Below are 10,663 nucleotides of genomic sequence, written 5' to 3'. Positions count from 1 at the left end.
GCTCACTCTCGCAGTCTGTGCCGATCGCTAGCGTGTTGCCTGTGACGTAGATTCGCTGAAAAAATGCCTAATAAAATATTGGTGACATTTCAGACTTTTTGACGCAAAAGACGCCATCAGCGCAACCAACCTTACTGTTGCTGGTCGGCTCCTTTCGGCTCTCGCACTGCGCTCCTATGAACATCAGCCTGTCAGCCTTTTAAAAGTTTTAACGCACGGACCTCATGGCGGCTCCCTTTAGCCACTCTAGCTAAAGCTATATACTTGATGGCCATTTTCATTGACTAAATGTCACGAAAGCTGCCACCGCGGCGCGGCGATGGTCGCCGGAAGACGTTGTCGACGGTCGCCGCAGTAGCCGAGATCGGAGTGTACGGGTGGGGCAGTAAAATAGCGCTCCTTGGCTTAGTACCTGAACAGGCAAATATTATCAGGACTGCCGGATAGATTGTCACAACCGAGATCTTGAAAACGCCAGCGCACCCCAGCAGCCTACGTCACGACAACAGATGAGCAATAATGTGGCCGCAGATGAAAGCGCGAGAGCGGATCTTGTCAAGTCACCTGGTTTCCTTTCGCTACTTTACCCAAGCCCGTACGCGCAGATTCATTGGCTGATTGTTTATCGCTCATCCGCTCTTCGTGATATCCGCTGATGGTAGAGAAGGTCTTAAAAAGGCCTATTTAGAATTTCGGTGGTGACGGATAGATTTGTGCAAGAGGAGCATGCCTGCCCAAGTAAGGAGCTTTCGACAGCAGTGCCTCCCGCCGATGCGCCAGGCGACGAACTGCGCTGCTTTCTCTGCCTGCCTACACGATCGTCGGTTTTGTCGGACTGCACTTCAGAACAGGTCAACGCTGCAATAAAGGTTAGTCATCCGTTACCGATTTACTAGGAAGCCCATCATACAAAATAATAGGCTTGATAAGACTCGTGTCCGGCGACCGTCTTCAATCGGCCTAATTTGCTCAACGTAAGTAGCGTCGACGACTGTCGAAGACCGCTTGCAGCATTGCTCGGTGCATAGTGTCACGCTGGTGATTCTTGACAATAGTACGCGCCTCTTGTGATGTAAGCAATTGTCGATCTGAGGTAACTGTAGAAAAAACTATTAATGGATTACTCTCTTCATTCGCTAAAATCAGGCATTTTCTCTCCGTGATCTCCAGATTCGCACGCATGATGAAGGCGCACTCAAAAGGGGGAATGAAAGCGTTGCCTCAGCGCTATGCAAACTAAAACCTCGCGAGAATTTACGCTCCCTCCTTCATTGTAAAAGCAAGTTTAGACTAAACAAGAGTCTCTTCCGCTATTCGATTTTTCTCAGCCCCTCGGATAGCTTACGAAGTGCGTCGAAATTTTAGCGAAGCGAGCGGCTGCCGTCATCGGCTCGGCTACAAGCAACTTGTTTCCATGGTGTGATACCGTGCTGCCCAACTGTGGGAGAGCACGCTGGCGATCGATCAAGATGTTGACGGGGGACAAAGGCATATTTCTGAATTGTTCGTGTTGGCATGGCGTGACAGGATCACCAACACGACGCAAACATCAAGTTTGTGGACGCAGTTGACCAGCTGTTTCCGCAGTGTGACTCCGCCATAAGCCCACACTGAAAACATAGTACACAACGCACCTACTCGTCGACGTCACGAGTTTTTGGTTCATGTGACATTTCAATGTTATGTCTTCTGATTTTTGATGTCAAGTGAAAACCTGACAAAGGCGAACTGAAATTGCTGCGTACTAATAATACAATAATAAATAATGTGGTGCGATTTTGTGCTTTCAACATCGTATCTTGTACTTACAGGACCGCTACGTACAGTAGAAAAGTGCAGCACAAAAAATTTGGTGTCCCCGTCTCTTTAAAGGAGGAGCTCAGTTGGGCCCCATATTCCTTGTCTGATTGGTTGACACACCGCATACAAGAGATGCTTATAAATATGCAGAGACTAGACGCTAGACTTCCTGTTTCTTGCAGTATGAGGCTCAGAAGCAGAAACAAATACATAAAGGTCTCCTATATACTGGCAACTTCTCTTGTGTTGTTCCTTCTATATGAGTAATGCACAAGATTAATAATTTAAGCAGCGCGAACAAGAAGACACAGGACAAGATAAAAAGGATCCACAGTACAAGCGCTTGTACTGTGGCTCCTTTTATTCGCGTTGTTTAAATTAATAATGGATGTTTACCAACTCGCCCAACAAAGTATCTTGGTAAGCACAAGATTAAGCATCGAATGCTGCGCCAACCTTACTAGAATTTGGTAACCTAGGAATAGTTCAAATTAGGCCCCTGAATTTTGTCATTTAGCTGGTGAAAATGAGCTGCTTGCATCTCAGTGAACTTCAAAAAAGACCTACGCTTTAGTAACATATTGCTGTGACAGTAATTCCTGCAGCACTGCATACAATCTGTCAACAAACATTCTTTTAAATACAGCGCTTATTATAGCGACAATGCCATCTACACCTACCATACTAGGCTTAGTTGCATTAAACCAATGGAATTGTTGTCAGCGTAGACATAAGGACACTCGTAGCTCATACATATAACTCTTCAGCAAACTTGTCGACGCTGCTTTAGAAAAACACAAGTGGGGGATTTGATTAGAATGACCACATACTTTTCGTGTGCATTCCATATACGTGTAAACAAAAATATTATCCCGCACCTATCAATCAGGCATGTTTTGTTACAAGCGCACTAAAGAAAAAAGTTTTCACAGGCATTAGCACAACAAAGATTAAGCCCAGACCGTCAGCACTTGATGCGCTGTTCTTTGGGAAGATGCATGGCAGCCGTCGTTCTGTATTGTGAAATGGCGTGACTTTGTTTAAACATTGAAAAAAGAAAAGATACAACGAGATAAAGTTCCCTCAAGCCTCGGTCCTTTTACTTGTCATGCCGAAAATCTTTTTCTTGTGCTTCGTTTGGTATAAATAATAGAGGTTACGATACTAGTTTCTGCCAGGGTTATAATGTGCGTTTTAGATGAGTGTCCACTGTTTGAATACTTGTTTGGCATTAAAAGGTATATCGCTATAAATAAGTACATGTAATCTGAAAAAAGAGAAGAAAGCATGAAAGAAAACATGCAGTATAAAATAGATTGCAACATCATACCTTGGATGTACGCAGAAGGCTTAAAGGATATGCTCATATAACAATGCTACTTGGTGCGAAAAATCTCTGTTGCAATGTAAACGGCAAACAGATTCGTCAGCGGGAACAGAACGTGTTCACAGTTCATCCGATTACGCATTCTGCGCGGCTCTTTTCCCTGTGAAGAAACCACTCATGTGCGTCTCTGAATACGACGTCAAAAGGAGTTAGGGTGGCGCGCGTGGGGCATATTACTATCTGTTTTTTGTGCTCTTTTACATACGCACTCCTTTTGAGGCGGATTTTAAATGGGTTTTGTTCTTCTTCTGACGTGCATCTGTGATCTTCTTTCCAGAAATTGCGCTCTCCATGCATGGTTAAGCTTAGGTGGAAGCATTGCAGATCGGCACTCTCTACTGGTGGTGGAAACTTTTCCGCGCCGCCAAGATTATTATACGCCTGCATGTGAGCGTTGCTGACAGGGCAATTAAACTCATTTAGAAGGCCTTATTGTTCTATCCCTCGGCATAACCGCTGCCCCAGCCAAATCCCTCCCTCCGAAGAAATGCCGCACAGAACCATTAAATGATGAGAAAACTGCTTTTGAAGGCAGTCTCAGCAGTTTTCACAGCCTCAGTGTCTTCGGCTACTCACCTCATCACACAGGCTCGTCCTTCAGAGCATCTTTAGTTATCTTATCGTTGGCCGGAGTGGTTCGGTAAAACATTGTAACTGTCTAATGCAGTCGTTTTCATGTGGTGATTCAGAGCCGGTCCAGAGCTCTATCTGCTCGTGCTCGCTGCCAAGTTTGCGTAGCTTCTAACGCAATATTTTTTTTCCTTCTCGCAATGAAAAATACGCATTACAGTGTTCTGAATAGAAAATTTTCAGAAATGGCAGTTCCTCCGTGCGTTCACGGCAGCTGGTTGAGGTGAGCTTTAGAAAATTATGTCGCTTGATTACATAAAATGAAGACGTTAACCATAACTTTTATTCTTCCAAGCTCATGCATTAAACTTTATATTCGTAAATTTAGTCAGTAGCACCATCCTCCCTCTATTTCATGCCGACACCCGAATGCTGAAGGCATAAGAAAAAGAAGTATTTTCTAGAATCGAACGCAAAGTGACGAAAATATGAAATTTGAGAACGACAACAGTTACGTAGGGCAGGATGTCATGCCCGGCTGGAGAAGTCTAGCTGGTAACCACTCCGAACAGTGCTTGATGTGACCTGTTTGAGTTAGCTCGCACGTTTCGATAGCCAGACGGGATAAAATGTTTACTCCAGGCCCTTAAAAGGTCCGTTGGGGCAGATGTGAAGAGGCTATACAGCTTGCATTCATTTCGCCAAGCATGATCGCGACGTCTGTGCCAGTTTTCGCGAGAGCAGCCTTCAATATGTCGGTCAGGCGCCCCCGGTAGACATCTGGGACGATGTACAAGGGCCTGAGTTTAGCGCCACATGTGCCGTTGGAAAAAGTGCGAACTGTTACGAAATTTCAGTTATGCCGTAAGATCTGCGCTTAATATATCGTGTTCCCTTATTATGTACTTCAAGTGCTGTTCATATTTAGCCCACTTCAACCCTTTCCCATTCCGCCCTTCTTAAGTTCCGTAACTTATGCAGTACACATGCCTTAATTTTTTGCAGCTTTCGCGTGACGTAGACATAAGGACGAATGTGCTTTCACAAAATTGAAGCGTCAAACCTCGTTCGAGTTTTAGCTGTAATCGTACAGTGCTGAATTCTGTTCAAGATCGAAGGTGTGTGTGTGTTGTGGGGGAGGGGAAGGAAGGGAGGCGGGCTGACACCACCCGTAAGGGGTGACACCACCCGCACGCCACCTATTTAAGGGTTCAATGCGTTTCCATGTATTCGGAATTAAATATAGGTCCTGAACATTCAGCCCAGCTAAGAGTTTCGTATTTTGAGAAAATCGATTGGCATAGATTCAAATAAATGTGGTATATTGTAATATTGTAAATTAGCTTCTAAAAAACTAAAGGAGCAGTATCTGTCACACCTTTCGTTGGACTCTTTAACTGGGCCGTAAGGGCAAGCGGAAAGTGATAGTGAAAGAAGAGTGTTTCACATGAGAGAGAATGTGAGAAAGAAGTTGGAGTGTCAGCGCCTGTCCTGTGTTGCCTATTTGTGAGTGTCTTTTGTCAGCGCTGTTAATCTTTCCTTTTATTCATTTCTTTTTATTCAGTTATGGGATGTCCGTAACTAGCATTTCATAAATTTTTCTGAACTGATGCCTCTTCATGAGGATGTTATTTGCGGATTTCCCTAAGCCCCCATAATGTTATAGGAACAGCGTTGTATGTTTACAGTGTACGCGCGGCGTGTGTTAACAGCTTGGTTGCTATCTTTGGTCGACAGTTCAGAATGTGTATATTTAATTCCTCTTAAACTGAACGGCACGTGCCGGGGTGAGCAAATTCAATTCAGTTTGTGCGTTCGTAAAAAAGGTCTGACATCGTGTTTAATCTGCGCAGAGAAGCTATGGGAAAAATCTCGTGTTTTCTGTAATTGAGCTACTCTTACACTCTTTGCCTACTATGGAAAAAAAAGAGGCAACAGGGTATGTAGGTGAAAAAGATGTAAGAAAAGAATAGATTGCAAAATTTTATGGACACTGAAAGAAATTCACGGTACTAGTAAAAGCTAACTAAAAGGCAGAATATAGGAAATTAAGCTCCTCGAAAACGGCTCTAACTATGGTTACAGACGGGCACCTTTATAGTCAGGGCTTGGCAGGGCCGGCATCTAAGCGCAAACTGTGACCAGATACATCTCGGTAATTTATTTTTCACCAAAAAACTGCTGCTACCCTACAACCCCAAAAATCGACGTTATAGAATCTCGAGAACATCGCCTTTGCCGAGCAAGTTCGCTGCGAAATAAGGTCGTCTACTTGCTCGCCTTCTCGCCATGATAATCAGGCGTTGAAAGATTTCAAAGGAAGCTTAAGAATACTCTAATCGACTTCTCCTAAGAAGCCTAGTTTTCAAATGAAATACTGATGTTTCGCAAACCTTTATAGATGCCATCTGGATCACGCAGAATGGGTCATTTCGGACATTGCTTAGTGTGAACGATTTGAGTAGGTGTAGAATGAGGTTTCCGAGCTGGTTATTTGAGATGATGAGATGAAGAAAACCACATCTTGATAAGAATTATAGGCTCCAATTGAACTAAGTTAAAGGAGCTTCATAAGAATGAACTCCAAATATTTTGCTTTTCTATGGTACGCGGAACAACTTGTGAATTGTCGGGAAAGCGGCGCTCTAATACTGATTATAAAGTAGCAGATAGCCAAACATTGCGTATTCAACTTGTGCAGATATGAATACGCAACTAAGAGGAAAGTACAGCTGATAGGGGTATGTAATATGCGCCCCAGTATGAAACAAAATATGGCCCTTCAGATAGGAGTAAGTATGAATAATTTCGCCTTTTAGTAATGCAGCTTGAATTAAACAAATGTGGAACACTAGTAAAGAAGGAACGTATGTTATTTTAGCCCGATACTCACTCCTAAACTTTGGTAGAGAGGCAATATCAAATGTCAAATAGCAACGATAGAGTTGAACGTTCAGCTAGTTGGTCACACATCTATTGGAAGAAGGCAGCAGAGCAGGTAACAAAACAAAACATAAGAAGCGCACAAAAACACACGAACAACGCTGCATTGACAACTATATTGACCAGAGCCCGCGCATCTCCCTACACTTCGCGTATGCAGCCAATTTCTCCATTATCTTTAACGTCCTGTCGGTGTGTGCAAAAAATTTAAATCCTTTTTCAACAATACCACTGAAGGCATACTGACACATTGGTCGCCCGAGCCCCTGATTGCACACGCTTCAAAAATTTCTCTTGCTAACTTATTCTTTTCAATACTTGAACATTGTGAATGTCAGCTGGACATTTTTGGTTTCTACAAGTAACGCAGTCTTTGCAGTGCACTGCGAGATTACTACTAGACTTCTCCAATATCGCCGTAGCCTGCTCTCTAATCCTGTCATTGATATATCTTCCTGTTTGTCCAATGTATGTTTTTCCACAATGCAAAAGAATCTGATAAACAATTCCCTGAATAAAATTGTAGTACCTTGTCCGGCGCGAAGTTTTGCATCTAGGCTTGGAAGTCCTGGTTGTTCACCCGCACACACATCCCTTTTGGTCTGTTTGGTGCCGTTGGAATAACCCGGACGCCGTGTCTGTGAACAATCTTCATCAAATTATGGTTCGAGCCATGAATATATGGTACCGCTGGCCACTTATTTCTTTGAGTAAAGTCTTCTTTTCTTATCCTCCGCTTGATCGGCAGGACAAGGCTTTCTATTATGCTACAAAGCGGATACTCAGGATACCCTGCCTCCACAAGCCTCTGAGTCTGGCTTAAAAAACTTTCTCTGACACGGTGGTCGCAGTATTTGTTGAGAGCCGACGTCAATGCAGCCTTCGCAACAAAAATGTCCTGCTGACCTTCACAATGGATTAAGGATACGTTAGCAAGGGAAATTTTTAAAGCATGTGCAATCAGGGACTCGGGTGACGAATGTGTCAGTATGCCTTCAGTGGTATTGTTGAAAAAGGAATTAGATTTTTTTCGCACACCGGCAGGCCGCTTAAGATAAGGAAGTTGGTTGCAGACGTGAAGTGAGGGGATAAGATGTGCGGGTTCTGGTCAGTATAGTTGTCAGTGCAGCGTTGTCCTTGTGTTTGTGTGTGCTTCTTGTGTTTTGTTTTGTTACCTGCTTTGCTGCCTTCTTCCAAGAGTCGAATAGCGACATATTTGTGTTCTGCTTGCAGCATATTGCTCCCGAAGTACTCATGAAATTTTCCGAAGCCGATTGAGTTATAGCAAGAATATGTGAGGCTTACTTTTTGCCTTTTATCTTTTATCTTTTTTATTTGCCCTCATGCACGGCACCTCAGCATCAGTCAATAAACTCGGATTGTGAACAGAACTAATAAAATGATCAGGCTGGTCAAATTTACGTGACCAAAAATGTACGGACGAAAATTCATCATTTTCTTCACTTCCTGAGTGGCGGCAAAGATATTTTGATTTCACCGTGAAATTTTAAGGCAACCAAAATTATATACTTTCACCATCACCATTAATAGTTTACGACTTTAAGGCTTTTACAAATGCGTATGCTAAATTTCTCTAATCAAGATCAGATTATATTACGTGTTCAATTATGTGAAATTATCAAGAGGCAAATGGCCTCTTTACTTCAATCTAAGAACCTTTAATTTAATCAGGAAACACGAGATCAATCCCTCTTTTCTCTCTACATAGCCTACAAATGTAATTTGCTGCGTTCAATAAGGAAGACAGTAATAGTTGTTTCGCGGGGCTACTCTCCGTTAATAGTCGGCAATAATTAGGTCATAATGCTCAGAGAATTCTTCGTATCCAGGTTCATTCATTAAAGAGGCGATCACCAATTTCATGCAAACCGAAAAGATTTAAAGCTTTTAATTTATTGGTCGGAGAGAAGGGAAGATGATGACGCAATATAAAGATGCATTGATTTGTGTGCGCGGTTTCACACATTTGTTTTGATTTTTCTAAGCGTTTAGGGTGTCACAAACTTTCCTTTCTCCTTCGAAGTAACATTAGTGGTGCGCTGAAATAAAATGCGAAAGGTTTGCCAGTAGAGAGGTTACGCATACAAGCTTCGCATTGCTTATCACAGAGCAGAAAATGGCCCTTTTGGTCATGTTTAGTGCCTTTGCTTTGCAACAGAGCGTTCTGAAGACATGACAGCGTTCACATCACATACTACTCGCCAATTTTTGGTGATTCACATGAGGAAGGACAGCACGCAGGTTTATGTCAGTCCGGTTACAATACAAGCGGGAGTGAACCGGTTAGTAGGGAAAATTGCATTTCATCTGCTCACACCAGTATGCTTCTTGCACCGTCAAGGTAGCCTGGTTACTTTTGACAAAGGGTAGTACTCTCACATAGCGCTTCTTTCTTTCTTTCTTTCTTTCTTTCTTTCTTTCTTTCTTTCTTTCTTTCTTTCTTTCTTTCTTTCTTTCTTTCTTTCTTTCTTTCTTTCTTTCTTTCTTTCTTTCTTTCTTTCTTTCTTTCTTTCTTTCTTTCTTTCTTTCTTTCTTTCTTTCTTTCTTTCTTTCTTTCTTTCTTTCTTTCTTTATTAAGGAGTCGCAAAAATCGCAGTTTGAACGACTGAAATAATTCAGGCCGAAATAAAACATTAAGAGATTCACATCACAAGAAAAATAAATCGGCTCACGGTTTAATCTTTAGTCTCCTTGAGGAATGATATATTAGTGGCGCAATTCCTGTTGACTGGCGTCAAATCATAGTCGACAGTAGCCCGGAGTCAGAGTGACGAGAATGGAACATTGTGGGAAAATATAGTTGTATCTGACACAGTAGTTGAGTAATCAGTTGTCACTCGGATGATAACTCAGCTTAGTTAATCATAATGATAAACGTAATAAAAAGCCTGTTGTGGGCAAACTACATATGTTCCATATACATATTGCTCCAGGTAAAATAATTTGCGCCATCTTCGAAAATGTAGAAATGCAGGTAGGGAGCAGTATTTCCGTAGACTTCGGCAAAGTCCTTCTAACGAAAAAACTACAGAAAACAAGTGTTAAGATATGTAACATTATTTCTTTTGTGGTAAATTATAAGGACCCCAGAACTTCAATATCTTCTTAAACACATTCATGTAAATCAAACTAGGCGACTCAGCTACGCATTGCGAAATGGGCCGAGAATAGAGAGCGTTTCCTGTACATTTACTTTAGATTATTCAAGACATTTTTGTGCATATATGAGATGAAACTATAAAGGTGTAAGCGACGGCTTTGTCAAACGACATGCGCATCGTTGAGTTAAACGTTCTGAATTGGCTCATCGGCCATGAGGAAAGCCTAGTGTCATCTGGTGGACTTGCTGGGATCGATACCTAGCCCCTTCACTAGATATCACGTGATCGTGACAATACATTAGGCAGAGAACAGGGAGACCAGGGTTGCATTGAACTAAGCTCTTTATATGGGCTGACTTTCGCCCACAAAAGAATTAGGAACTTGACAGCGGCGATAGCTGCCAGCGTGCCCATTGGTCGTAAAACAACAAATGCCTACAGCATTTGGCAATGGTCAATTTAATGTTGGAAGGGCCATCTAGATAAACAGGGGAAACAAAACTGAAAAAACAACAGTAACAATACAGAAACAGTTGCGCTTAGCTGCAATCATTCGAGACAAATCTCAGCACATCGCGCTTTAGATAAATTGTAAAGCCCTGTTTGGCGACACCGATAGTGATCACTTAAAAAGCATAACATCCTTTCATGTGCTACAAACACGACGATAAGGCAGCATGCCGGCTGCTGTTGAAAGCTCTCTTCAGCAGATTGTTACTACCCCATGGTTCACTTTGTTTCAAAATTATATGGTTTGTCCCTGGTCAAATGGGCTAATCTTTATTTACGAAGCATATAAACTCCCTCTCTGTCGATCGCTTGTTACGGTATTCTTCCTTTT

The 10,663-nt window shown here is 42.4% G+C and overlaps 1 long non-coding RNA gene across 1 annotated transcript in view; it reads left to right on the top strand.

The window, feature by feature from the left end:
- Positions 1-710: 710 nt before the first annotated feature.
- Positions 711-10,663, top strand: part of LOC146185297 (uncharacterized) — a 601,519-nt gene continuing 591,566 nt past the window's right edge. The window contains exon 1 of the long non-coding RNA XR_014708281.1: positions 711-869. This is a non-coding gene — a long non-coding RNA (uncharacterized LOC146185297). The remainder of the gene's footprint in view (positions 870-10,663) is intronic.

The sequence above is a fragment of the Amblyomma maculatum genome, chromosome 6, assembly GCF_055883805.1.
Source record: "Amblyomma maculatum isolate TAMU_Amacu chromosome 6, ASM5588380v1, whole genome shotgun sequence".
NCBI classification, from domain to species: domain Eukaryota; kingdom Metazoa; phylum Arthropoda; class Arachnida; order Ixodida; family Ixodidae; genus Amblyomma; species Amblyomma maculatum.
The sequence above is the reverse complement of the archived record's forward strand: the minus strand, read 5'-3'. Positions and strand labels throughout refer to the sequence as shown.